This window comes from Ambystoma mexicanum, chromosome 3q, assembly GCF_040938575.1.
Source record: "Ambystoma mexicanum isolate Mex_15411 chromosome 3q, UKY_AmexF1_1, whole genome shotgun sequence".
In the NCBI taxonomy this organism is placed as follows: domain Eukaryota; kingdom Metazoa; phylum Chordata; class Amphibia; order Caudata; family Ambystomatidae; genus Ambystoma; species Ambystoma mexicanum.
The window spans coordinates 735,826,836-735,854,159 of record NC_090926.1 but is presented as its reverse complement, the minus strand read 5'-3'; the positions used below and the strand labels follow the sequence as shown (position 1 = coordinate 735,854,159).

Genomic DNA, 27,324 nt, shown 5'->3' with positions numbered 1-27,324 from the left:
TACTACTTTGGCACGAGAGAGCAGGAATGTGGTGAGTCGGTGGATGACTTTGTGACAGGTTTGCGTGAGCTAACTAACCCCTGTCACGCTGGTGAAGCGTATAGTGAGCATATTCAAGATCAGTTAATGCAACACGTAAGGGAGCATTCATTAAGCGAAGAACTATGGGGAAAAGGAGATCCCAGCCTGGAGGAAGTTCTGCATGATGGAGTGCGTAAAGGAACCGGGGAGCAAGGATAAAGATTAGGGGTTGGGCAGTAAAGGGTGCTCTGCCATAAAAAGTGACGATAAGAGAACGGAACCCAGGCGAGAGCGCAGAATGCGATGTACAGATGGGAACACATCCCACAGGAAGACCAACGAGACGGGTGGTGCGACTATGCATAAGGAAGTAGTGAAGGGAGGAGGAAGAGAAATAGGAAGATGCTTCCGATGTGGTGTACTTTTCTCTTTGCAGATTCTGGGAAGTGCCCGTGATTAAGTGCTGAAGGTAGAAAGTGTGGACAAAAGGACATTTTGCCGGATGTTGTGAGAATTTCTCCAAGTCTGGTGTGAGGGAGATCTCGTTTGATGAGGAATGCGACGGTGTGTGTGGTGTTGTTGATGCAGTAGGTGGGGTGAGTTTTTCCATGAGCTAGGCTGGCAGCAAGAAAATGAAAGGAGGAAAGCCTCATGCAGAGGTCAGGATCAAGGGGATATCTGCACCCATGATGGTGGACACTGGATCCGATTACACCATAGTTGATTGAAAAACTTGGAAAGCATGTTTTGAAGGGAGAGGATCAAAGCTTGTAAAATCGATTGCGCGGGAAATTGATTGTGCGGGTCAATGCCTATGGTGGTGTGAAAATTGACATAGTGGGGTAGTTCAAAGAGGAACTCAAATGTCTCTGGCGTAAAGCCAAGGAAAAGGTCTTTGTATCCAAGAGCGGAGGATGCTTAATGGATGGTATGAACAGAGCGAGGGGAACATTATAATTGATCCCAGTGTGCTGGCAATGGTGATAGTGATGGAGAAGAGAAAGTCGAGCGGGGTTGCCGAAAGGTTTGCAGATGTGTTTGAGGACAGATTGGGATGTCGCAAAAGATACTAACACCTAATTTGGGTAAAGGCTGGTGCTGAACCCATTGTGGGGAGGGCGAGGAATATCCCCATCTGCTTCAGAGAGGAAGTTGCCAAAGAGTTTGAGAAGTTGGAGCACCTAGAGGTTATTGAACAGGTGGAAGTGTCTGAATGGGTTTCTGCCATAGTTGGCTTGTGGAAGGCTACGGGAGAAGTGAGATTGTGTGTGGAAGTAAGGGGACCTAATAGGAGCGTTATTGTGGAAAAATGTCCCCCTGCCTAACATTGGAGAGAAGATCAGCCTAGTGGGTGGGACCAAGGTGTTAAGCACATTGGACTGGACTTCGGCCTACCATCAGATAAATTGACAACTTGATTCTAGGACTATACCACTTTTATCAGAACGGATGGAATATATAGGTTTTGGAAAATTAATTTTGGGCTTGTGTCGGCAGCAACTTTTTTTCAAAGAGTAATGCATGTCCTGTTAAAGGGAGCAAAGGGGTTTTCTGCTTCCAAGATCACCTCTTGGTGACGGGAGCTGGTGAGAGGAAGAATGATCAGAGGCTGGAGAGAGGATTAAAATAATAAGGGAGGCCGGTTTGATGCTGAAGGAGAAGTGCAGGATAACAGTGGGAGAGATCTCGAACCTAGAGCAGAAATTAAGCTCACGAGGGGTTGAACCAAAAGGGGAGCTGGTAGCTTCCATTGTAGGTTTGGAGAGGCCGAAATGACAGACAAGGTGCCATGTCCTTTTTGGGCCTGGTGAAAAGTTATGCAAAGTTTGTTGACCAATTTGCAGACAGGTTCAAAGGAATAAGGAATCTGAGCAAGAAAGGGGTGAAGTTTTGCTGGACTGAAGAGTGTGAGAGGGAGTTTGACGACATCAAGAATGCCATTGTGTGGGCCCCATTGTTAGCAAGTCTTTCTGTGCAGAGCCCAACATGGATAATGACAGATGTTAGTGAAACTGGTCTCGGAGCGGAGCGGTGCTGTTTTAAAAACAACATTGTGTTGACAGGGTGGTAGCATTTGCATCACATACTTTGAGTGACGCAGAAACATTATATTCGGTGATCGGGAAAGAAGCTTTGTGTGTTATATGAGCGATTAACAAGTTCTCTGTGTTTGTCTGGGGAAGAAAGTTCACAGTGTCAACCTACCATAACCACTTGTAGGTGTTTTCATGAGCAAGGGGCTGTAAGGGATCTCGAGGCGAATAAAGAAATTTGTAGCGTTGCTACAAGGACATGCCCGGAGTTGAGTACATCCCTGGTAGGGTAGTACGAGTCACAGAGGAGTGGGAGGACGAGAAGAATGAGCAAGTATTGCAAGTCTGTGGTGGGGGTGCTTTTTCTAGGGAAGAGTGGAATAAAGCAGAGGAGGAAGATGGGCATCTCAGAATGGTCATTGAGAAGGTTGGAGCTGGGTTTGCCCGAATGACCAGAGAATGAGGGACTTAAGAAGCACTACAGAGTCCGGAAGAGCTCAGTCTAGAAGAAGATTTGTTGTGCAGGGGAGGCAAGATTGTTCCTCCGGGGGGGTTGAGGAAGAACATTCTGGAGTTGGTACACGAGGGGCACTTATGAATTGCCAAGTTTTAAGGGAGGCTGAGGGGTGATTATTGGGGGGACAAAGTGTACAAGAATGTGGAAGGAATGGTCAAGGCCTGTAGACTGTGTAGGGAGTCTGATAAATCTGTGAGAAATTACATCCAGCCATTTAGACCACTCAAGTTGTCAAATCTGCCATGGGAGTATGTGGCACTTGATGTCCTGAGACTGTTTATAGGGGAGGGAGGAAGAAAGACATATACACTCGTGCTGATTGATTTATGTTTCAAGTGGGTAGTCGAAGGTATTTGATTCTGATTCTATGGCGGTAGTGAGTTTTATGTATGAGATATTCCAGAGGGAGTGGTATCCATCTAAGATACTCACTGACAATGGAGTCAAACTGACGTCGTAGTTGGTGGACTCGTTTCTGAGCTGGATAGGCGGCATATATCACAAAACGTCTCTCTACCATCCAGAGATGAATGGTACAATTGAGTGTTTTAATCACATTCTTATGCAGGCAATATGCATTGTACTCTATGAGGGAAGGGATTGAGAGGAAGCGGTGCACATATGTTTATAGCCTGGCTCCACATGCTAAAACAGCACTAGTGCCCTTTGAAGTACTGAGAAGGAAACCCCACACTACGGTTTGATATCGATTTTTTTAATAGGATGAGCAGAAACTCAGGGATAAAGTAAAGAAAAAAGGGGAGAACATGAAGGAGAGATCTAACATGATAGAACACACTAAAAGATGATAGGTACCAGTCGGGGGAAAATTGATGACAAGAAAACGAAGTAACGTCACAAAAGGGAGTAGTAGATTTTGGAGTCCACAGAGAGTTGTGTGGGTGTATGTGGATGCACTGGTCACAGAGGAGGAACGATTTTGGAATAAGGGAAGAGTGGGAAATCATGCTGTCTGAGAATAGTAGCACCTACCATCTTTTAAAAAGGCGTCGAAATGTTTACTTATTCATCTACACTACATAGATTTTATTGCTGCATAATTAAAGGAGGGAGTGGATATGTGCGTTGTTTAGTGTGTTAGGGAGAGGTGTGTTATATCTGCAGTGGTTTGTGGGATATGTAAGATCGGGAGTTTGTTCAGGAGGATGAAACTCTGGGTGGTGATGGAGCTCTAGAATGTGCTGGGAGGACGAGTAAAAGTCAGTTGGAAAAGGTTGGGAGGAGGGAGTTTACCAAGGAGGCTCTTTTACCCACGACTTGCATCATAATCAATAAACAACCTACCAGGACTAGTGTGGACATCCACCTCTATATCACCTATATGCTGCAGTGTCGTTCCAAGAGATCCCAGCTAGGAGACATACGACCCAAGCAGTATTCGTCCCATCAGCTGTATCTGAAGAATAGCTAAGATGCTGCAGAGTCCTTGCAACATAACCCCATCTAGCAAACAAAAGAATAGTATTCACCCAGCTGGGTGGATCTCAAGCATAGCTAAGATGAAACAGAATACAGAGAACCCAGCAAGGAGAAGTAAGGCTCAAGCAGTATTCACCACATTGGCTGTATCTCAAGCATAGCTCAGATGCTGCAAAGTACTTCTGAGAGACCCAGCTAGGAGACATTAGACGCACGTAGTATACATCCCATTTACTGGATGTCAACCATAGTTTAGGTCCTTTCAAGAGAACCCTGACAGAAGATTTAAGACTTGAGCAGCGTTCACCCCATCGTCTGGAACATAAGCATAGCTAGGATGCAGCTGAGTACTTTTAAGAGAACCCAGTGGAAGACTTAAGGCCTGGCCAATATTTGCTCCATTTGCTGGATCTCAAGCACAGTGAAGATGCTGCAGAGTAATTTAAAGGGTGCCCAGCTAAGAGACATACGTACCAAGCAGTAATCACCCATTGGCTGGATCTCAAGCATAGCTAAGCTGCTCCAGACTCCTTCCAAGAGAACCCATCTAGGAGACCCAGGGACGAAATTTCACTAAAATGCTAGGGGTAGCGGAAGTGACATCACACGACCCTTGACCCCTTGATGACATCACAGGAAGTGATGTTATTTGACCCCACCCCGAAGTGATATCGTGGGAAGCTATGGAAGACGACCTTTCACCCGTTGACAAAACAGGAAGTGGCACTACATAGCATTGTAAATAACGAAAAATATGGTTACAATATCACTATAATGTGATGTACATTTCATACAAGAATGGATCGCCATATGTATCATTACGATCAGTGTGTATAGGCCCATATTACCAAATTACTGTGAATGTAAGCAGACTTCCATGACCAAATCATAATGATGTGTTATTATAAAGCACTTACGCTTAAGCACTTTATATAGAAAAAATATACACCCAATATCACCCAACCTGTGTTGGTACTCATTTATCAACCTCAGAAGGATGAAAGGCGGAATTGAGGCATTTAAGAACGGGCTAAATTAGTGACTCAACCCCTGAAATGCGCCTGAAATAAACCTTCAATAAGTCTTGCAAATATTGTATAGAATTCCAGAAAGACACATTATTTGGTATTCCTATTCTTTCTTATTTAGGGCCAGTGCTGAAAGTGTTAGACTTGTGGCAATCCTGTTCTTATTTGTCTTCCTTTTTTAAGGGGCCTGAACAAGAAAGGCAGCCGCTCCAGAAGTAAAGAGCCACATGGTGTTGCTGGCCACAGCCCAGGAGCTTGCATTACAAAAGCGTTTTAGGGTTGCAAGAGAGAACCCAGAGATCGCAAGGGAGACCTCAGAGGCCACAGTTGCGACCTCTGCCGACCCCTAAATGACGTCCCTGAGGAGACCCACGCAGCATTCTCCCCATTGGCTATATCTCAAGAATAGCTAAAATCCTGCAGATTTCTTCAATGAGAACCCATGTAGGAAACATAAGACCTGAGCAGCGTTCACCCCATTGGCAAGAACCCAAGCATAGGCACGATGCTGCAGACATTGCTTTGTTCAGCTTTATCATCACTTCTCCATCAAGCTAACTCTCTAGTTTAGGGTACCATTCAAAGTACAGTACTGAGAAGGCTGGGATCTTGTACAGAAACAGCTGTTATCTAACTCTGGTAAATAATACTGGGGGCCTGGGAATTCTTGCAGTTTGGGTACGGATTTCCAATGTCTCTGACACTTTGCAATAAAGCATGTTGGTTTCCTTTTAGTCATCAGTGGCCTAAATCCGTAAAGGGGCCTCATTTCAAGTTTACCGGTTTCCTGGTGGAAAATCCACCAGGACACTGGCAATACCGGCGCCAAAAATACTGGCTGTTTTAAGCCGGTGGGGGCCTGAGTTACCTCCAGCACTTGGCTGGAGGTAAGTCTGGTTCCCGCCCAGGGCTGTCAAAAGATGTGGCGAGGCCCGGGGCAAAACATTTTGTGAGGCCCCCTTTTGATGTTACGCACTGAGCCAGCGGCAGCACCTTCGCAAACAGGGGCCTCGAGAAATCTCCCCTTGAGTTTGCATGGAGGAACCCAAATATGGTTTATTACTACAACCGCAAAGTTAGATTTCTCTACTGAAGAAAGGTTTTATGGCAGACTAACCTTTGTATCATAGGCATAAACATATATAGGATGGCATGACGGCATGTGGTGACGCCAGCATTAAGGAGCACCCTGCCCCTGTGTGCGCAGCAAAACACACATCATACACAGTGACAGATGGTTGATGTACAGTGGAGGCTGGTGAATTTCTAAACTGAAGAGGCTTAAATGTTTGTGCCAATTATGCAGGATCGGCAGAGCCCAGTGAGGGTGCCAAAACCAAACAGGGGTTATTTGAGGGGGTTTCTCACTCCCAAGAAAATGTTTGAAACATTGGTTTACAATTATGCATTTTACAGCACTTTCTTTGTAAAATTGAGTAGAAATCCACACAGTTTGCAATTGGTTTTGTATGGAAGCACATGGAAAACACCAATAGTTGCAAGTCACCAACCGTGCACAGGAACATTTTCCAATACATTCTATGCCACCGTTGCACACAACATATGCTAGTATAAAGATATATTCATGCTGGTTATTAGCATGTGATCCTTGCAGGCTGCACCAATACATACCATTATTACCATGTACACCCTCCCAGGCAGTAAACATGCCATGCCACAGAAATGATGTCCAGGCTAACTGTGCACCATAAGTGTTATTACTGGCTCGATTGGCCTAAATTCAATGTGGGCCAATTTAGCCAAGTAGTATGTTTGTTTTAACCTTGATGCACAGTCCTATGCAACATGGGTAAAGCAAAACAAGCATTGGCAATCCTAACAGTTTGGGTTCTCATGTAGGCATGGTGAAGGCACTGCTGTATTGGTATTAACTGGCCGTTGATGGTAGCGGGTGCAAACTGGTTTGCGTACCTGAGCATCTAATAGCAGTGCCTGGCAAATGCATAATAATTATGCACAAGCCAAAACTGTAGGCTTTGCCAATGTTTGTTTTTAACAGGACTTCAGTGAAAGGCACATAGGGTGCAACACCATTGAGCGGATCGGACTCTAGCCCCCTCCCGAAATGTTGGATTTTGTTGCCTCGACCTGGCTACTTGGGCAGAGCCAGCCCCTGGGTAGGGAGGGCTGAAGCCCTCCCACTTCGAAGCAGAAGGCCTCTTTCGAAGTGTCGCCAGCCTGGAGCTCTCATTATGGAGTGGCAGCAAGCATCAAATACCTATCCATGTGCTATCAAAAGACTAACTTTGATAAAGCCAAAGTCTTAACTTCTCGTCTCAGCTTTTAGATGGCCCACCTCTCCAGAGATTAGCATAGAATTATGAAAGTAAAGAGCCTCTGAATTGGGGTCAAAGGTACGACTAGTGACCAAAAGGGAAGGTGAAATAACTATTCAGCTTCTTATCTAGGCTCAGGGTGTTGGGAGGGAAGTGGGAGCAGGGCTGGTTGAAGATGTGTAAAGGCTGGTGGAGGCCCATTTCTTTGCGATGTGTACGTGGCACCCCAGGCCTTACAGATTGGAAAAATAAGCTAAGGCACCTGTGGAGTGCTTAAATAAATAATTAAGTCAAAATAATACAGTGAGGTGGTTAAAAGCTGCAGATTATCAGTGGGTGTCTGTGTCATAAAACTGCCAACATGGGGGCAGCTGCTTGGGAGCCCATTTCAACTGCAAAAGCTGAAAGACCCAGACGCCATCCCTCAGTGGGGAGACCGACAGCGCAATGGGTTTATTGGCCCCCACATTGGCCCCACTCACTATTCTCTTTGAAAACTGTCATCCAGCCCCTGCCGGGCTGACCAACAGAGCTGTAGCCAGATGGAACAAGGCACAGACTTTAAACAGGGCCTGGGCTTTGCTGTTAAAAGGCCCTGAAATTACTAGCATAAAACATTTCGTTGTTAGCACCTGCATTCATAAACATACATTTTTAGGTAATTGAAATTGTGATGTGGGGTTAGCACTTGCATGCCAGGGTAGTGATTGGAAGGGAAGTGGATACATGGGATAGCTCATTCTCACAGCAGTCCTTAAGTCTGACCGTTCAGGAATGAGGGCGAGAGTTAGCTGCTTGTAATATTGAAGCTTCATCAGAATAGTCCCATTCGAATGTGGAAAGATATTAGATGTGTCCCCACAAGTAAGTTTGCCCCTCCCCCACAGGCCCTGAAGTTAGGGTCCCTCCCAACATTTGAAATGTTAATCCCACTCCGTCGCCCCCCCGAAAATGTTGCCTAGGTGCACCTCTGATGCCATGACCCCACCCTTTAATTAAGGCGCCCGCAGGTCTGCTAAATTTAGGGGTGGGGGCTTGGTCACACACTCACATACAACACTTTCACCCATGCATTCATCCACCAGTCACACAACTCCTTTCATTTAACTTAAATACACATATATACTACACATATATACACATTTAAATTAAAATAAAAAACACCTTACCTCCATGCACCCTTGAAAAGCCCCCGTGCAGCCACGGGGGACCGGATAGCACTCACTCCGACACGTGGACATGCTGTCTGACAGGAGAGAACTCCTCTCCTATCAGTCAGCGTGGTCACGCGGAGCAACGTGAACACAGTGACTGACAGGAGAGGAGTCCTCTCCTGTTGGGCAGCATGTTCACGTTGTCAGCTGAATAACGGGAGGAAGTAGAGCTCACTTCTGAGCCTTGCTGTCTCCCATTATTTTGCTGTTTGTTGCGGAGCCAAACTGAAGCAAAATGATTTCAGGGGCAGAGAGAAGACAGCACAGTCCAGCGTGTGAACCATGGACACGGGTGGACTGTGCTGTCTTCTATTTCGGAGAGGTGGCCGCAAGGCCCACTGCAAGCGTGAGGCCTGGGGTACTTTGCCCCCCCCTGTACCCACCTCGTGACGGCTCTGTTCCCACGACCCCACCCCCACATACTTGTACTCTGCCGGTCAAGTAAAGTGCGGGTATACGTAAATCACCGCACTTATTTATTGGACTGGGCTGGACCAGCAGGGTCATAATGAGGCCCTATATTTCAAGAACTTCTAAAAAAAAAGCACATACAATGTTTCAGCATCAATTTCCCGTCTTCTATGTGTATCCCAGGTGCTGAGGTACTATAACGGAGACGGACTTCACCAGAAGCAGGTATGGTCTGGGGAAAAGATATGCATTGCAGTAAGAAGCTACAGTGGGTTGAGACCCCCCCCAGGAGCCTTCCCTCACTCTCAGCCTGCACTTCTCCTACAACCGTCGCACATGGATCCCACACAATCTTCTGGGACCTCTTTATCTGTAAACATTCCAGCTGTGAGATAGAGTTGGCTTGCAGATAGAGTGTTTAAAGCATTTTCTGAAGACAATATAGCAGGTTCTTCACAGCTTCTCCTTATCCCCAGCCCTATTGTGCACCAACATGACCCCACTAGCCTCAGTGACTCACGGCCATGGACTGGATCTGCAGTCATATGCACACGCCACACAGCCTTACCAGACAGGGATGCGGGATGAAGTGCAGGCACTGAATCGGGAGGCCTGCCTACCTTACTCAGCACTAGGTGGAAGAGCCCTGGCTCCAAATACATGATTAAAAACATGGAGGCCACAGGTTTTGGGAGTGATATGGTGACTTTGAACACCCTGTTGTTTGGAGATTCATTCCTGACATTACTTAAAGTTAACATTTGGTTGGTTATGTAGGATCACCTGCTGGCACGCCTTGCCCAAACGAATGCTGATGATAATGAATGCTGTAATAAAACAATTACTTATCATAATAAAACCTATGCAGATACTCAGATAACAGAATCATTGCTCTTGTTTGGATTTCTACAGTGACTTGTACTATGAGACCCATTTCAGTGCCATCCCTAATTATTTCCTGGTTTTATTTCTGCAGTGACCTGTACGATGAGGACCTTTGCAGTGCCAGCCCTTGGTATTTCCTGTCGCAATAGTGTCCTGCACAATGAGGTGCTTCGTAGTGATAGTGTTTGTTATTTCCTGGTTGGATTGCTACACTGATCTATTTCTTACTCTATTAGGCCCTCCAACCAAAGCTGATTCAGCCCTTCAGGTGGTGTCTGGTCCTGGGTGCCGGTGATGTGCCGCCTATCTAGGGAGAGGGGACAGAGAGAAGCTGACCCTATTCATCAACTACAGTAAAAGAAACATTATGACACATGCGTGGTGTGCCCATGTAACAAGTTCTATCAGGAACCACTATTCCTTAAATATTCCTGCTCTGGTGAACTTAATGTTTAAAAATGATTAAAAAAATGTGGACCATGGCAGTGAACATGTTTTTAACATAGAGTTTCCCATTATTGCTAGGAAGTACCTTATTATTGCTGGCCGACCGGTTTCAGTGGCTATTGTCAGTGTTGCCACTTTCTTCAGGACCTTAAAAGCTCAATTTCATGTGGAGCATTCGGTCATCTGTTCCTGGATTATGAATTAGGTATATTATCTATTAACCAGAACTTTTTCTGTCCTGTGTACCTCTGTAACCTGTGAGGAGAAAGGAAGGGATGAGGGGTGACAAGATGGTGATTTTTACTTGAGACATCCAGCACTGCATATATACCTTTGGTTATTTAATTATTATTTAGGAGCAGAGCATCTGTGCCTACCCAATGTACAAGCACAACTCGTACCCAATTCAGCAAGGAGCAGGGGGGCCTCTGAATTCAAGAATGCAGTTTAGTCCTTGACATGATCAACAAGTATTTTGTCAGGCTCAATTGTGGAGAGCCTTCCAATGCTTATTTAAATGGTGGTCTGTGCCACGATACCACATTATGTTCACAAAGCGTGGGCAGTGTGTTCGCCTGCTCTGTGTCTCTGTGACAAATCAACTTCCAGGGAACCAGTGGCGCAGGGATGAATATAGGTTTCTAAACCATCACTAAGCCACACACCTCTAGTACACCAGATGGGTTCCAAACAGATTGGAAACACAAGTCAGTTATAAACCTGCTTGTTCAATGTTGGTAACGTGTAAGGAACGACAGGCTTATCTTCGCAAGATCGTGGATCGTTGGTTAGTTGCAATACAGCGAACATACAATTATTACCGAATGATAAAAGGGACTGTCCAGTCAAGTTTGTATACAAATATCTACTTGATTATTATTAAAACAGACAGTTCTAGCATGATAAGGGCCAATATGAGGCACGTTTATCTGAGAAGGACCCCTTACCTGTATGATGAGGGTGTGTGATAAGGAACAGTGGGAATGCAAGGACATATCCTCCATGGCAGCGGTGATGGCAATTGATGTTGACAGGTGTCCTATGTGGGTGATATGGTCTACGTTTTGTTTTGATGGTAAGGCAGCAATGTGGCAGGGAGGTGAGGAGGACTATGGCTGACTGGCAGCGAAAGGAACCCTAATGCTGTGCAGCAGCACCAGCCCGTCCAAGATTTATTTTGTGTAGTGTAGTAAAGAAGCCCCAAGGCTCACATGGGGGGAACATGGTGGATGCGCGACAGAAGGCTATTAGGTGATAGCGATAACTCAGAGCACATCCTTAGCTCTAGGGACATGGCCAACGACGGAGGGCAGATGAGGAACCAAGCAGAAAAGGGGGAGAGAAGAGAGATGCAAGTAGACCATAAAGAAAAAAAAGTAAGCAAGATAACAGGGATCAAAACAAGGATAGAATAAGCGAGAGCTAAAAGCTCCTGAGCATGAGACATCACACACTAAGCAAGAACTACCTCTGGAGAACTAGGAGCTAGTACATAGTGTGACAAATCAACTTCTGGGGCACCAGTTGTCTAGGGATGAATATCGGTTTCTAAACCATCAATCAGCCCCACACCTCTAGTGCACCAGAAGGGATCTGGACAGATTGGAAACATAAGTAAATTATAAACCTCCTTGTCCAATTTTTGGTAACGTGGATGGAACGGCAGGCTTATCTCCACAAGGTTGTGGATCGTTGGTTAGTTGCAACACAGCAAAAATATAATTATTACCCAATGATAAAAGGTACTGTCCAGTCTAGGTTGTATACAAATATCTACTTTATTATTATTACAGCAGACTGTTCTAGCACACTACAAAATACAGCCCACCCTGTAAAGGAACACAGGGGACAGAAAGTTTCACAAAGAGAAGGGATGCACTCTGGCTACTGACAGAAGGTCATTCTTGACTGTTCAAGGTTATTTGGTTTCCGCATCAAGGGAGCAAGAGGCCCATAAATGTCACTAAGGACCTTCGGAGAAGGACCTCGGGACAGAAGCACAATGTAGCTGGTGCTTGAGATGATTGTGATGTTTGACATGGTCGAGTCGGTTCCTGGACGCTTTGCAGCTACTACAACAGAGTTCAAGACGGAAGAAAGCTGCGGGTATCGGGTGGCAGGCAGTTCGGCAAGCGAGGCTGGAGGGATGGCTGCAGGCTGGCCTACACAGCGATTCAGAGTCAAGAATCGTTGTCTCTGTGTTGGTTTGCAGATCTGACACACTGGTCGAGGCATCTCAGATGTCTTTAGTGACTGCAGCATGACAACAGTCAGTGGTGCAGCAGGTCGCTGCTTGAGGGCTTGACTGCCTTAAAAATGTCCTTAAAAGATGGACTCTGGTTGATGCTTGTCGTGGCACTCCTCCTAGCTTCTTCGCTGGGCTTGTGTTGTCCTTTAAGATGGACCGACCAAAGCTGAGGAGAGTGTTTGCAGGCAACAGCCTTCTCCTTTGTTCAGGGACTCTCTGGCACTTCCCACCTAGGAAGCTTGCCAGCAGAACCTAGCAGGGGATGCTGTGTGCTGGCTGGGTTCCAGTTCTGGAGCTGCTGGACGGGTCCCCTGAGTTAGGTATCTCCCTCTGTTCCCTGTGAGATGTTTAGGGGTGGAATCTTGCTACCCTCTTTGAAATCCTGACCTTCCTTCACTCGTGGAAGCTGTTATGCAGAGTGTACCTTCAGCCAGGGTACAAATTAGTCCTTCTTCTTTCTCCTTTTCGAAGTGGTCAGATGATCTGCTAAGAGAGGGTCTCAGCCCTCTTTTAAAGCCAAATGGGCCCAAGTGATTGGTGCAGGATAATCCTATCGTAATGAACCAATCCTGGGTCCCCACCAACAAATTTCTGTTATGCGTGAGGTCATAACCAGAGTGCTTTGCAGCAGGAAAGGTAAAGGAGTGCCAACATGTACGAGTACGTCCCACCCATCTTCCTGCCTGTTGTTGATCAAGGTGTCTCTCTAGTTAATTGAGCTCTCTGTGGTTCCTGATTAAAAGTGGCAGTTCACCATTGAAGTGGCGGTCATACCAGACTTATGATCTCCGCCAAACCATATACTCATACCTTCCTGAATGGGAATGACCACTGTAAACAGTTGTCCCAGACATGACATTTCACTGCCCTTAAACTAAGAGGTGGGAGTTGAATTCAAGTTGACACAGATGCATATCAAAAGCAGTGTTGGGTATCCCGTCTCCTGTCAGTCCTGCAACCAGGCCTCCCGCTAGTCTGCTTCAATTAACTTCTCATCAGTATGCGCTGCCACCAGCAGGCGGACAAAGGATGGGGCAGTTAATGAGGTTGGCCATGGCAGGTGGAACATTTTGCCTCCCCCTTCTTGAGATGCTTTAATGTACCCGTGGCTGTCATATTCCAGCTGCACATGACACTGGGACTACACCTGTAGGCTGTGTCCACCCAGAGCACACGTTACTATGTGTTTGTTGTGCAGCGAGCATAGGAAAATGTGTGCGGAATAGCCACACACATTTTACAGAGTTTGATCTCCCATTCTTTCAATTTCATCACACATTTTCAAAAAAACCCTGGCAAGCGCACACTTCCCGTGCGGATGGTCAAATTCCTCCCATGCCCCCCAGCCTCAACATGTGAACCACCACCCTACTGATGGTCTGGTTCTTCATCAAGGCGGACATACTGACTGAGGCCATCTGCATTTCCATGCTGGGAGCCTGGCTTGTGTTGGATGTCCATATCTAATCCCTGTATGATATGATATGATATGAGACGTTATTTATAACACGCTTAATACCCAGAGGTTTTTAAGGGTGGACCCGGGGATCGGACCTGGTTGCTCCATGTCGTCTTGCTTCCAAGGCTAGCATAATGCCCTGCAGCTACCCTCCAGAGACAAGATATGGCCCAACGCAAATGCTTAGGGTTCTCCCCTTTCATGGCCATTAACTATCTCAGAGGCTGGTAGTCTGTCTGGATCGTAAAGTGAGACCCAAAGATGTAGGGTTTGAGCTTCTTTATGGCCCACAGGACTGCGTATGCCTCTTTTTCTATGACAGCCACATTCCTTTCCCTGTTTGTAAGTCGCCTTCTAATTTATGTGGCAGGTTGTTCTACCCCTTTACAATTCAGCTGTGCCAATACTGCTCCAATCCCAAAGTCACAGGCGTCTGTTTGGATAATGAACTCCTGACCTAGTCTGGCATTTTCAGAATTGGGGCCCTGCACAATCTATCCTTTAAATCCTGAAAGGAGGTTTAACAGGTGGGGTCCAAGTTACCTTCTTTGGAATCTTCTTGGAAGTTACATCATTCAGGAGCATGACAATGGTCCCATACCCTCTGATGAACGGCCTGTAGTACCCGGTGAGAGGTTGTTTCTTACCTCCACTGAACAGATGACCTAGGTAAGTCACTGTGCCCTGTGCTATCTGGCACATTGTGGCCTTGATAGTCAGACCAGCATTCTGCAGTGCCTGAAGCACTTGTTTCAGGTGGGATAGGTGATCCTCTCAGGTGTGGCTGAACACAGCAATGTTGTCTAAATAGGCGACACTGAAGTTTTCCAGACCAGACAGGACCTGGTTAACCATCTGCTGAATAGTGGCAGGGGCATTCTTCAAACCAAAGAGCTTCCCAGTGAACTGATAATGTCCTTCCCGGGTTGAGAATGCTGACCTCTCTCTCGCTCCATCTATCAAGCCGACCTGCCAATACCCCGCTGTGAGGTCAACGCTACTCATGTACTTGGCATCGCTGAGCTTGTCAATAAGCTCACCTGACCGAGGTATGGGGTGAGCATCTGTCTTCGTGACAGAATTGAGCCCCCTGTAATGCACACAAAAACGAACTTCAGTCATCTCACCACTGGTCTTTTTAGGGAGCAGTATCACTGGGCTAGCTCAGAGGCTGTGGGATGGCTGTATCACTCCAAGGGACAGCATCTTGGAAACATCCTCCTTCATGGTGTCCCTGACCTTATCGGACATCCAGTGAATCCTACTCTTCACCAGTTTACTGTCACCAGTGTCCACATCATGGATGAACCAATCTGCGTGACCTGCAGTCAGAGAAAACAGACTGTCAAACTGTCCCCGTAAACATCGACGGCCTGTCAATTGCTCCCCATAAATAACAAAATGCTACAGATTCCATATCCACAACCACCTTATCAAACTTTGCACTCCCAGAGGACATTGTGAAATTGGTCAAAATTCTGAAAGCCACAACAGTCCAAATGGTATTTTGCCCATCTACTATGATTAAGACGTCTATCGCCAACGTCCCCCAGCCATGGCGAACATTGCTAATGTGTCTCTCATCAATGGAATCATTCCTCAATCCTTTCAAAAGTCTTCAGTCATCCCCTTCTTCATGCAACCTTCAACAGACCCCCTCAACCTAGAAAATGACTGGTCCATCTCTAATATCCCATTCATAACCAGGGCTGTCACAACGTGTGGTGAGGCCCGGGGCAAAACGTTTGGTGAGGCCCCCTTAGAATTCTTTGCACTGGGCCAGCGTTGCCGCCGCAAACAGGAGATGCAAGAAATCTCCCATTGAGTTTGTGTGGAGCAACCCAAATACTGTTCATTATTATGGCAGCAAATCAACTACGGCAAAGTGAGGTTTCTGTACTGAAGACAAGTCCCCTTCAGAATAACAACTTTGCCATGTGCGTAAATATATACAGGATGGCATGACAGCGGGGGGTGTGTGACGCAGCTTTACGGAGGAGCGCCCTGCCCCTTTGTGTGCATTGAAACACACATCATACCCAGTGACAGGTAGATGGTGTTCACTGGCAGCTGATGAATGTTTGAACTGGAGAAGCTTAAATGTGTGCACCAATTATGTGGGACTGACAGAGCACAGTGAGGGAGGAGCCCAAACAAGGGGTGCTTGAGAAGGTTTCCTGCCCCCAAAATTGTTTTGAAGCAAATTAAAATTGTTTATAAATTCGGGTGAAATGGCATAGAGTTTGCAATTGGTTTCATATGGTAGGCCACGGACAAGCCCAGTAGATGTAAGTCACGAACCATGCACAGGAGCGTTTTCCATTGCATTTAATGCTGCCTTTGCCCACATCATGCGCCAGTATGAAAACATGTTTATGCTGGCTGTTTGCATACATGTCCATGCAGGCTGAATCAATATATTTTATTTATTTATTTATTTGGCATTTGTAAAGTGCGCCGAACCCAAAGGCATCTGGGCCAGCATTACCATATAAGGAATCACAGCCAGTAAAAAAAACACAGAACGTATATACAGACCAGCTGTGCACCATGAGTGTTATTGCTGGCTAGACTGGCCAATATTAAATGTAGGCCAGTCTAGCCACCTGACAACACTTATATTTTCTTTACCTAGGCCTGGCTGAGGATGAGTTGGGGCCCATTTCAACATGACGGTTCTGGGCCCCCATTGCTTAGAGCGGAAAACAGTCTCAGGCCACCGTTGGGTTCATACATTATAATGGAGACAAAGAAAAACATCCAGGAGTTAATAGCCACTAATTATCACAAGACGGCCAGCCAGCAGGGAGCTAAAACACTAAATGCCCACTGAAAATCTTAAAATCCCCCTTTGTCAGAAGTTGGCTGATGTGGGGGAACCAGTGTTAAAAGGCAATGTGGAGATAACAATTCTGTGTACCTCAGGGAAGTGACCGCTGAAAGGGCTCCAGCAAACGCAGCTGTAAGACCAGCATTTGAAAGCACTCATTTTAAGCCCCAGAACGAAAGGAATATAGAAAGGAATATATTGCCATGTTAGAAAACTGCTGACTGGCGACATGGGGGCATTTGCTGGGGTCCCCCGGAGCCATTTTCAACTGAAAGAGCTGAAAGGCCTGGCGAGACAGCCAGCTAGCAGGGAGCTGAAACACTAAATGCCCACTGAAAATCTTTAAATCCTACTTTGTCAGCAAGTGGGTGATGAGGAGGAACTGGTGTCAAAAGGCAACAAGGTGATAACACTTCTATATACCCCAGGGAAGTCAAGGTCGGAAGGGGTCCATCAATTGCAGCTTGATGGAGCACACCTAGATATGCTGTTTGTTTCATTTCCACCATAGGAATGCCTAAAAGTGAGCCTTCTAGGCTCTGAGTGGTGGTTTTCAGCTGGCAACGGACCATCTGTGCACGTGGCAGATCCACATAACTGTACATATTATGAGAAAAGTGAATCTAATGATCTTACAGTCGATAAACTGAAAGAGGTGTTAAACGCGAGCAAAATCTAATAGATACCAACCCAATGTGTTCGAAAAACAGAAGGCCGCATTAGCGTTATCATAGGTGTCACCCTCCTTACAGTCATCTACCTCACTATCCAAGCCCTCTATACGCCCATTCACTTCATTGGGCTCTCACCCCGTCCAAAAAAAAGAAATCTGGTGTTTTCACCCACCTTGGTAAGGTTGAGTGCTATGTAACTATCAGCTGGAAGTTTGGGACAACGAATATGCATATCTATCCTTGTGTTGCATTCTGGGACTTAAAGTTTACACGCTGATGGTGCTGACCACACACACGGGTTGCCATTGATTCACCCAGGGCTCAAGTTGAGGGTACACGCGGGTGGACAGAGTCCACCCACTTATTTAAGAGAGTGGACTCAGTTCCCCCCATCTAAAATGAAAAACATTGAATTTCCTCTTTGAAAGTCCTCACCAGGTTTGCAGGCCGGACACTTCACTACTGCATAAATAACTAACAACTAAAGGTGAAATGTCCCATTTCAGTCCTGCACACTCCAGGGAAAACATTTGTATTGGTTTTGGAGTTTAAAACGTGCACACCTTTTAACATTTTCAAAAACACCATTAGATGAAAATATCCTCTCTTTTTTGTTGTTGTTGTGTGTGTTGATTTTGTGAAAGGCAAATCCATTCATCCTGTGCAATTTGAGTGGTTATGCAAAGCCAATTTAATGAAATGTGCATATTTCACCTTCATACGTTAATTTATGGCGACACATGCCATTGCGTTTGTTGATGAGTCCTCCCTCTTTAATTTTTAGCACTTGACCCTCATTCACCAAATTCGGATACCTTACCTGCTGCTGTAGCCTATTGGCCCCTGCAGGCGCTGCTGTGATCATCCAAGGACCCCTGGACCAGGCCATGACGAAATCCAACAGAAGTGCTGGGCAGGCGCTGGAGTCCAGGCACTGAAGTAATTTCACTTGACTACTTCATCTCTGACTCCAACGCCTGCGTCGTCTGCAAAATGCAAGGTTTGCAAACCACGTAGAATGATGCTGGGACCGGGCGCCGGCAAACTGTTACATTGTACAGTGCCGCCGGTACCACCTGCCAGTGCCCACTATATCCCCCGTGGGCCATGGCCCTCCCCGCCCCACCCCCATCATGCTGTGTGCTCGTGGTGTAACTTTTTTTTTTAATCCTTTTTTTTTCAATCCTAATGACACCTCACAGCTCCCAAGATGAAATGTCATCCAGGCGGCTGCGAGGCCCCCCCTGAGTGCGAGGCCTGGGGCAGTTTGCCCCCCCTGCACCCCCCTCGTGACGGCCCTGTTCATAACTAAAGTCTAAGAGAAACTCATCACCTCTATATACCTCTATATAAATGACATCTAGCACAACCAGCAGACAGGGTCTACAGCACTCAGAAGTACAGAACATTCCCATCTCTATGAGGGAAGAGCTATAGCAAACACTAGGCAAGAATAGCCAATCAATACTTATCCTATTGGACCAATCATCAGAGTAGGGCACCATTGAACACACAGTACTGTTAAACAGGCTTCACCCTATCATGGGAATCAATATGATGGCCTTGACCTAGCAAGCCGCCTTCAAGAGTGAGTGAGCCACCTCTGTTGAAATGGGGTGGCTTATGGATACCCCCACTGATCTAAGGACTTGGCTATTTAACAGTTACGTTAAACCACTAGTGATGCTCCTAAACCAATACTCTGTATCTTTCCAGCTTTACACAGAGCATTAAGAAATACACTTTAATCTAACTAATACAATAAGTCATAACTAATAGTCTCAAAGCTGTCTAATCATGAATGACTGATGTATCTGAAGCCCAGCTAAACAAACATTCTATGCTTTGGGACCACACGTATAACCCATCTATCATTCAAATGGCCAGTCTATTTAGGAGCTCAACACTCCATGGTGCAGGACAGCAGGAATCATTGGCATCACATTTGTAATTCACTTACAGATTGAAGAAGCTGTCAACAAGCGGCATGTTCAATTGCACCTGCTCTGCAGAATTAACCCATATGATCCAAAAGGTGAACTATGATAGAATTGTGTTCCTGTCAAAGCTAAACTATTGCATCATTATGTATATAGGTCTAAATACACCACAAATTCACCAGCTGAGGTTGATCCAAAATCGGGCAGTCAGACTTACCCTGGGGCTCAAGGAATGAGACCTCCTCACACCCGGCTATGTGATGGCTCCCAACTGAAGATCACATCTCCTTAAAGCTCCATTGTTAGCCACACTCTGGCATATACAGCAAGGTTTCTAAATACATTTCAGGTCTCCTACTGGCCGACAAGAAATCTTTGATCCTTGGATGAAAAGCTCCTAACACCCGGGGGGGGGGGGGGGGCGGTGTTGCAAGGCTGGAAGATGGCCACTGTCTGAAAGGACTCAGTTGAAGGCAGAGACATCCTGCACATAAACGCACTTGCTGTGGGTCCCTAGCCCTGAAAAAAACTGACAGGCTGTGACAGAGACGGGCTGCAACCTCCCGGCTGCGTTTCACATCCCCTGTGCTGCGGCTTAGAGCGGACGTGCTGCTCTGGCCTGTGTGCTGTAATTGACATAAACAATCCTCTATGGCGGTGCGTGCCAATATTTATCCTGTGTCTGCCCCTGGCTGGGCACCTGCTGACAGAGCCAGATCGGGGTGCAGAGTCATGCAGTGGCAGACAGTGCTCCGGGGGCCGCTGTCCCTGGTGGCTGCAGGGTCGTAGTAGATCCCCCACTGCTGAAGCTGTTGGCCACCTGAGCTGTCCAGGCGGCCGCCTTGATTACTGTGGACCGGAGCCACGACAAGAAGGTGGGTAGTGGAGGTGGGGGTGCGGTGTCCCTCCCCTACCTATCCCCACCAACACTGAATAGGCCCTGGTGCTCCTGCAGGACCTGGCAGACTGCAGCAGTGAAGAGGCCTGCCCCCTGCTGGAACCCAGGGCAGACCTCCTGTGGCTGCACCGCACCAGGCAAGGACCCCCCGTAGGAAGAGTACTGCAATGGGGGTTGCCCCACATTAATATCATACAGGGGTGCTGTGCACCTGTAGCCTCCCGGGTCTGTGCTCCCCGGCCCATCACCAACATCACTGCGTGGGCCCCGGCACCCTTATTAGACCCTGTGGGCTGTGGCAGTGTGGTAGCCTGCCCCCTGCTGCATTCTAGACTGCCAGCAGTTACAGCGCCACGCAAGGGTGCACCCTCGGGTGGAACCACAATGGGGCTTGCCCCGGAGTGACACCATACAGCCACCCCCCCCTCTCACAAGGAATAATGACAGGGCTTCTCCACTGCTGCATCCCAATGTGGGCCTGGCACTATAATTCCACACATAGGGCGGCCCCATCCCCTCCTCAAGGGGAACTATACTGAACCTTCACCCCACTGTATTACTGTATGAGAGGCACCCTCCCTCACGTGTTATACAGAAGCGGCGTGCCCCCACGAAACGGACCACCATTGGCTGACCAGGATGTGCCGGCGTTAGGCACAGAGCCTCGATATAGACGGTTCATCTGACCTGGGGCTGCACCCTGCAAGACCACCGGCAAGCACCCACAGAGCCCTTCTTTCTGTGCATAGCTGCAATAATCCCTCTCACTCTGCACCATCCTGGTGGCTGGCCCCGCTGGTACTTTTCCTCATTCCTGTACATAAGGGGCCTCCTTGGGACAACGGGGTGCCACTAGACATGCTGCCACAGACCCCCTCATTATGGGTAACCCAATAAAACAGGCCAAAATGGACCAGTTTACGAAGGTCGATCAACATACCTCTATGCCTGCGGCATTGCAAGACCCAACCCAGTTAGATATTGCCACCTTAAATCAGGCACTACTGGCCCTCAAGTACAGCACGGACAGCCTTGGGGCAGAAATAGTTGCTATAACCTGCAAGGTGGACATGTCAACTGTGCAAATCGACATGCTTTGTGGCCGCATGACCGAGGATAAGGTTGCTGTGCTGCAACGCGAGGTTGCCTCTCTTCAGAAAATGGTAAAGAAGGTTGCAGCGAAAAATGACGATCTTGAAGGGAGGTCCAGACGGAACAATATTCGAATAACCGGGATCCCAGAATCCACACCGGTGGAGAACATGGAGCAGTTTGTGGAGAAACTTTTGATGGACGCTCTGGAGCAACCCCCAGTCTCTAATGTGTTTATGGTGGAATGAGCACATGGGTCCCTGGTCACAAGGCTCCTCCTGGGGCCCTGGAAAGGGCCCTCATATCATGGATCTTCAGCTACCGTGATAGAGACACTCTCCTCCAGGCTACCAGAGAAAAACAGGTCCTGAGATGAGGGTACTCCATTGTACGCCTCTTCCCAAACTTCAGCCCCCAAGTCCAGGACCAACGGAAGCCATTTCAGTCATTTAAAAACATCCTTAAAATAAAGAGTATACGTTATTCGATCCTCTACCTGACCAAACTCAGGGTGATACACAGCGGTAGGGTCTCCTTCACATCCCCCGAAGCAGCGGAACGTTTTGCACTAAATATTCCGGAATCTGAAGACCACCCCTCCTGATTGGTCTGTTGCCTTGCTGGCGAGTGGCCGGACATGTCTACATGCACAGTCACATAACTGCAGGGAGACCTGGTAGTCCCTATAGGACATTCTTGTTTCATGATTTATAAATATTTTCTTAGACCCAAGCACCATATATGGTTCATGCCTTCGCTTACAATGAGAGCCCAGCCACCAACAGCCCCTGAGCCCAGTGGCTGAGAAGGCACCCCTTGTTGTCAACACTGAATTAGTTGTAGGGTGGGGGAGGATTATGTGGCCGGTATGTTATAGTTTCTGGCATGGGTGGGGGGTGGTATGGAGTTGAAATGTTGGGGTAAAGGGAATGTTTGATGTTGTTAGGGTTTATGTGGTATTCCTAGGTCAAGAAGCAAAATGTTTAGACATCATGTACTTTCACTGTGTCCGGAGGGCCCTTTATCTCCCCCAGGGTATAACACATGCACGATTGCCACTGCACATGCTATGGTTAAACATGCTAATTATAGGGCTATATGAGTACGGTGGTAGGGTCTAGCGTCCCGGAGGGTGGTGTCAGTCTGTTGACCTGGAACATACATGGGTTCACTAACAGTATAAAGGCGCGATTAATTTTGAATTACACCAAGAACCTTAATGCTAATGTTTTATGCCTACCAGAAATGCACTTGCCCAATGGTGGTAGACTCCCTAACCTTGCCGGGTGGGGGGTTCGTTGGTATGGCTCATCCTTCTCCACTCACTCCTGGGGGGTGGCCACTTACATACATCGCTCCCGGGAATACAAGCTTCACAAACTGATTGAGGATGAGGATGGGTGTTATCTCCTGGTGGTGGGCGAAACAGGTGGCTGGTTTATTCTATTCATGAATGTTTACGCCCCGAATGTTGACTGTCCCAATTTCTTCCAACACTGCACTAACCACTTGCACACCTTCCCAGAACTACGAGGTGGTGTGGCCAGGAGACTTCAACATAGCCCTCTCACTAGATCTAGACAGGCCCTTTACCTCCCAACTCACCCTCCCACGTGCAGCCTTGAAATGGGCGGCTATAGCCAACTACCATGACCTCATTGACTCCTTGTGCTTTCTGCACCCCACATCCAAGGAATATCCATTCTACTCGGGTGGTACGTTCCAGCTCCTCCAGAATACACTACGTTATGCTGTCTTCTGAGTTGTCCCGCAAACATACAAAAGGCCCAGATCCTTCCCAGAAGCCTTTCGGGTCACTACCCTACCCAGTACTGGTACACTTCAAGTCCCCAAACCCAATGACTAGACAACTTCACCAGTGTTTTAGAACCTGTGCTCTGAAAGATGCTGTCTTCTGGGAGGAGATCCGACAAGATATCCTAACCTTTTTTCAAATCAATACAGGCTCGGTCCCCGACCCAAGGGTGGTGTGGGTGACAGTTAAAGTCTATATTCGGGGCTGCTCCATGGCCAAAGAGGGTGGAGTCCTGAAATGTGTATGCAGGTACATCTCTTCCCTGGAACGGGAAATTAAAAGGTTGGAATTGCAACAAGGTTTTTGGGATACCCTGACGGTCTGGCCGTCAACCTTTTAATCACTGGGGGTGGGGGAGAAATGACCCTCTTGATGTCCAGGGAGGATCGCTACCTGGGGGACCCTATAGTGACGGCAGTGTACAGGGAGGGGGACTGACCAAGTTGGACATTGGCCTGGGCCATTAAGCAGGAACGACAATTAGACCCCAAAGTTGAGATCAAGGACGCGAACGGGGACCTCACCAGGGACAAAGACCAGATCAACATGATTTCTCACTAATTTTATTACCTTCTGTACTCCACCCAGTCTTCCTCAGGTCATGACTCGATAGCACACTATTTGGACAGGGTCGCCTTGGGATGGCTAGACCCAGCCATCGGGGCAATGTTGATTGACTCATTCTCCGAAGAAGAATTCCAGATGGTGATTCTTTCACTACCCAACGGCAAAGCGCCAGGCACCGACGGCATCACGTCCGAACTTTACAAAGCCTTTCCCGATCTTCTGATCCCCGTTCTTTGTGATATGTATGAGGCAGCCAGGACCTCTTGGGGTCTTCCGCAATCCACCAGAACAGCCCTAGTTATGGTAATACTGAAACCCACAAGGACCCCCACAAATGTTCTTCCTATAGGCCCCTTTCCTTAATTAAAACGGACAATAAGATGCTTGTTGATATTACTGGGCAACCAATCTTGACGTGGGTAAAGGGTGAGGGCGGCAGGGGCAGGGTATGGAGTTCAGTTTTATTTTCTTATGTTTGAAAATAACAACAAAAACAGTTTAACAAAAAGAAAAGCTTCTAATGCCCCAGAGTAGAGGAGGCTGATGCGTGGTGCAGAACCTTTGGAACAAACTACCAAAATGCCTAAGAATTAAACCCAACTATCCCAGATTTAAAATAAACCTTGAAAACCCTCATGCTTATAAAAATGTTCCCTGATACTTAAGGATACTCTCTAAACCCAAAAACAAGTGAACCTCAGATGAGCGGTGGAAGAAAACAGGTGCTTCTGGCTCAGTCATTCTATTTAGTAGAGAAATTACCGGGCATGGGCCAGAATTGGCCTCATACAGTACTCCAAGAGGCCCTCCATTCAACAGAAAATTCCCTCTCAAACTATGGCAAAAAGTTGGAACACACAGAAAAGCTTAAGACAATGTAATATAAACTTGTATTTTTTGTCAGGAGGAATTTTGTAAAGTAGTTATTTTGACATTGTTGTAATATTTTTCATATGACTAACCAGAGATTTAACATACACTGTTCGATGGTTGTTTAACAGCTCCCCCTCATTCTTCTTTTAATGCTACCTTGTATCCGGCGCTACACCTTCACCCTCGCCCTGCATTTACATGCAGAGTGAAGCGACTTTTTGTAATGTGGCGCTATATGAACTTCAATAAAATAAATATAAAACTAAATAAATATATGGGAAAAATGTTTGTGTGTGAATACGCATTTTGGCAATTTCTATGTGAAAATCGTACTCCCACCTGTGAGTTTACTAGTAGGTCTTGCAGCGACCTTTCTCAGGCGTAAGTGTGCTTCTTAGTGAATCAGCTGGAACTTACACCTAGTTGTCCACCAGGCTCAACTTCTATGTGGAATCACTCAGCAGCTTACTGCATCCCGTTTTCAGGCAGAAGTTATAACTTATGCCTAACCTACACCAGGAGTAACACACCAGAACATGCGCCTTAGTGAATCGGCCCCAGTGCTATTATTTTGTTTCTCTAGCTCCATTGGAACTGATTCATTAATACACCCTATCACCTCCATGCTATCTAAAGCAGCCACCCCTCAGCATTGAGCAGGTTACAAAACACATTATAAATGCATAAATACCTACTTTGATGAATTGCCACCTGGCAAGGGTTTGAAAACCCTGTTTTTTTATAAAACGTTTAGTAGATAACAATGATGCGGGTAATTCCATCTCTGAAAGGGTTATCTGCTGATCAGATTCCACGTACGTAAGCTCCACGTCAAAAGCATATTGTGTATCTGTGTCTTGCTGCATCAGTATCCAGATTTGCAGTGCCTGCTCCACCAGTGGCACAGAGCAGGTGCAGAGGTCACAGCTGCCCATTTGACAGCTGCAACAACAGCCACGTTTCTGCAGCACAGGGGCTGCATTTAAGATATGTACCCCTGTATTAAATCTATGATGATCATAAGTATCCCAAGCAGGTGGCAGTGTAAACTTTACATATAAGCTATGCCTGGGTTAAGGCATGGTGCATGGCAATACAAATGAGCATTAAAGCCACATTCAATTTGAAATCACACATGTGTCAGCTCCTATGAGTCAGCTGTGGAAGGTGATGTGTTTTCAGGCCAGATGGGATGAGCTTGCCAAGTGACAGGACAGGAACCTGAATGGCCATACCTTTTCTTTGATCTCTTTTTTAGGGTAGGTAATACCCTCTGCCAGAGACAGTCATGCAACAGGCAATTGTCCTGGACCCAGGCATCAAAGGAGAACACCCATTCAATGAGAGTAGCACCACACAAGTGTGCTGCCTTTATAAAGGCTTTTGATTCTAGTGCGAATGGAAGGGGCAGGATAAGAATAGACAGGAGTACACAGTGGAGGAAGATTTCCACAATTTTGTTTATCTCTGCCTCTCTCTCTCCTTCTTGTCCCCTCCCATTCCTCTAGAGCAAAGCACTTTGGGTGTGATGTCAGAAGAACAAAGTCCACTTCTTGCAAGAACAGGGATTGAACCTTAAAGCAGACTATCCTTAGTCCAATCACCTGCCGGCCTTTGGCTTTAACAGAAGGAGTCTCCCACCACTTCTTAGAATCATCTTTGAGTCATCTTTTGGACTCAAACCTTTTAAGATTTTATTGGACTTCTGGTGGAGGAGTTGATCTTTCCAAAGTCCTTTGTCAGGGAGATGAAGACTCAGAGTCCAAACAGAGGTATTCTCTGTCCCCTAGCCCTCCACAGAGACTAAAGGGGGTGTACTGCTGCTAGAATAAGACCAGCCTCTCTGCCAGCCACAGAGGTACCCAGGACCTTACTGTGTTGAAGGATGCCTGCAGTTGTGTGTGAGCCTCCCCTGTGTTTTGGAGCCCAAGAACATGGACCCATCTTGCCCCTGAATCCCTGGAGTGGGACTCACAGTAAGCTGATGAGTGAACTGCTTTTGGAGAAATACCTGGCCCTCTGCCAGTCACATCAGTACCCAGAATCTTACAGTGTTGAAGGACCCCTGCAGTTGTGTGCCAGCCTCCCACGTGTTAGGAGCATGAGAAAAGGACTCATCTTGCCATTGAGCCCCTGGTTTGGGACTCAAAGCACCATGAGAGCCAAGACAATTGGGATCCTAACCATTGAACTGCTTTGAGACATGTTTTCAAGAATCGTTCAACATGTTAGACCCACCTGTACCCTCCAGTGCTGCCTTTTACACTCTCCCAATGTACGCACTGCCGTACTGCCCTAGATTGCAAAAAGGCGCGATTGCCTATTAACTGACCGTTTGGCCAATTCTGGGCCCAAAAGAATGGTTTGGTTACTAATTACCTTTTTTGCATCCAAGAAACATTTCCTTTATAAAGACCATTGTAGTGTTTACTTGCCTTATACACCTGATTAATTACTCTGGGTGCTGCATTGTGCTACTCTTGCATATTCTCTGTTCTTTCCTCATGGGTGGGTTTTGTGTAGTATTTTCTATTTAGTTGTTTTGCAGATGTTGTGTTTTATATAAAGTATATCTATTCCTATATAGAAACTTGATTGGACATTCCATTTATTTTGGACTGTTATATTTTGCTG

At 46.7% G+C, this 27,324-nt stretch overlaps 1 long non-coding RNA gene across 1 annotated transcript in view; it reads left to right on the top strand.

Annotated features, from left to right (window-relative positions):
• The window catches only part of LOC138582921 (uncharacterized), a 128,973-nt gene extending 118,658 nt beyond the window's left edge, over positions 1 to 10,315 (top strand). The window contains exon 4 of the long non-coding RNA XR_011305108.1: positions 9,938 to 10,315. This is a non-coding gene — a long non-coding RNA (uncharacterized lncRNA). The remainder of the gene's footprint in view (positions 1 to 9,937) is intronic.
• Positions 10,316 to 27,324: the final 17,009 nt, after the last annotated feature.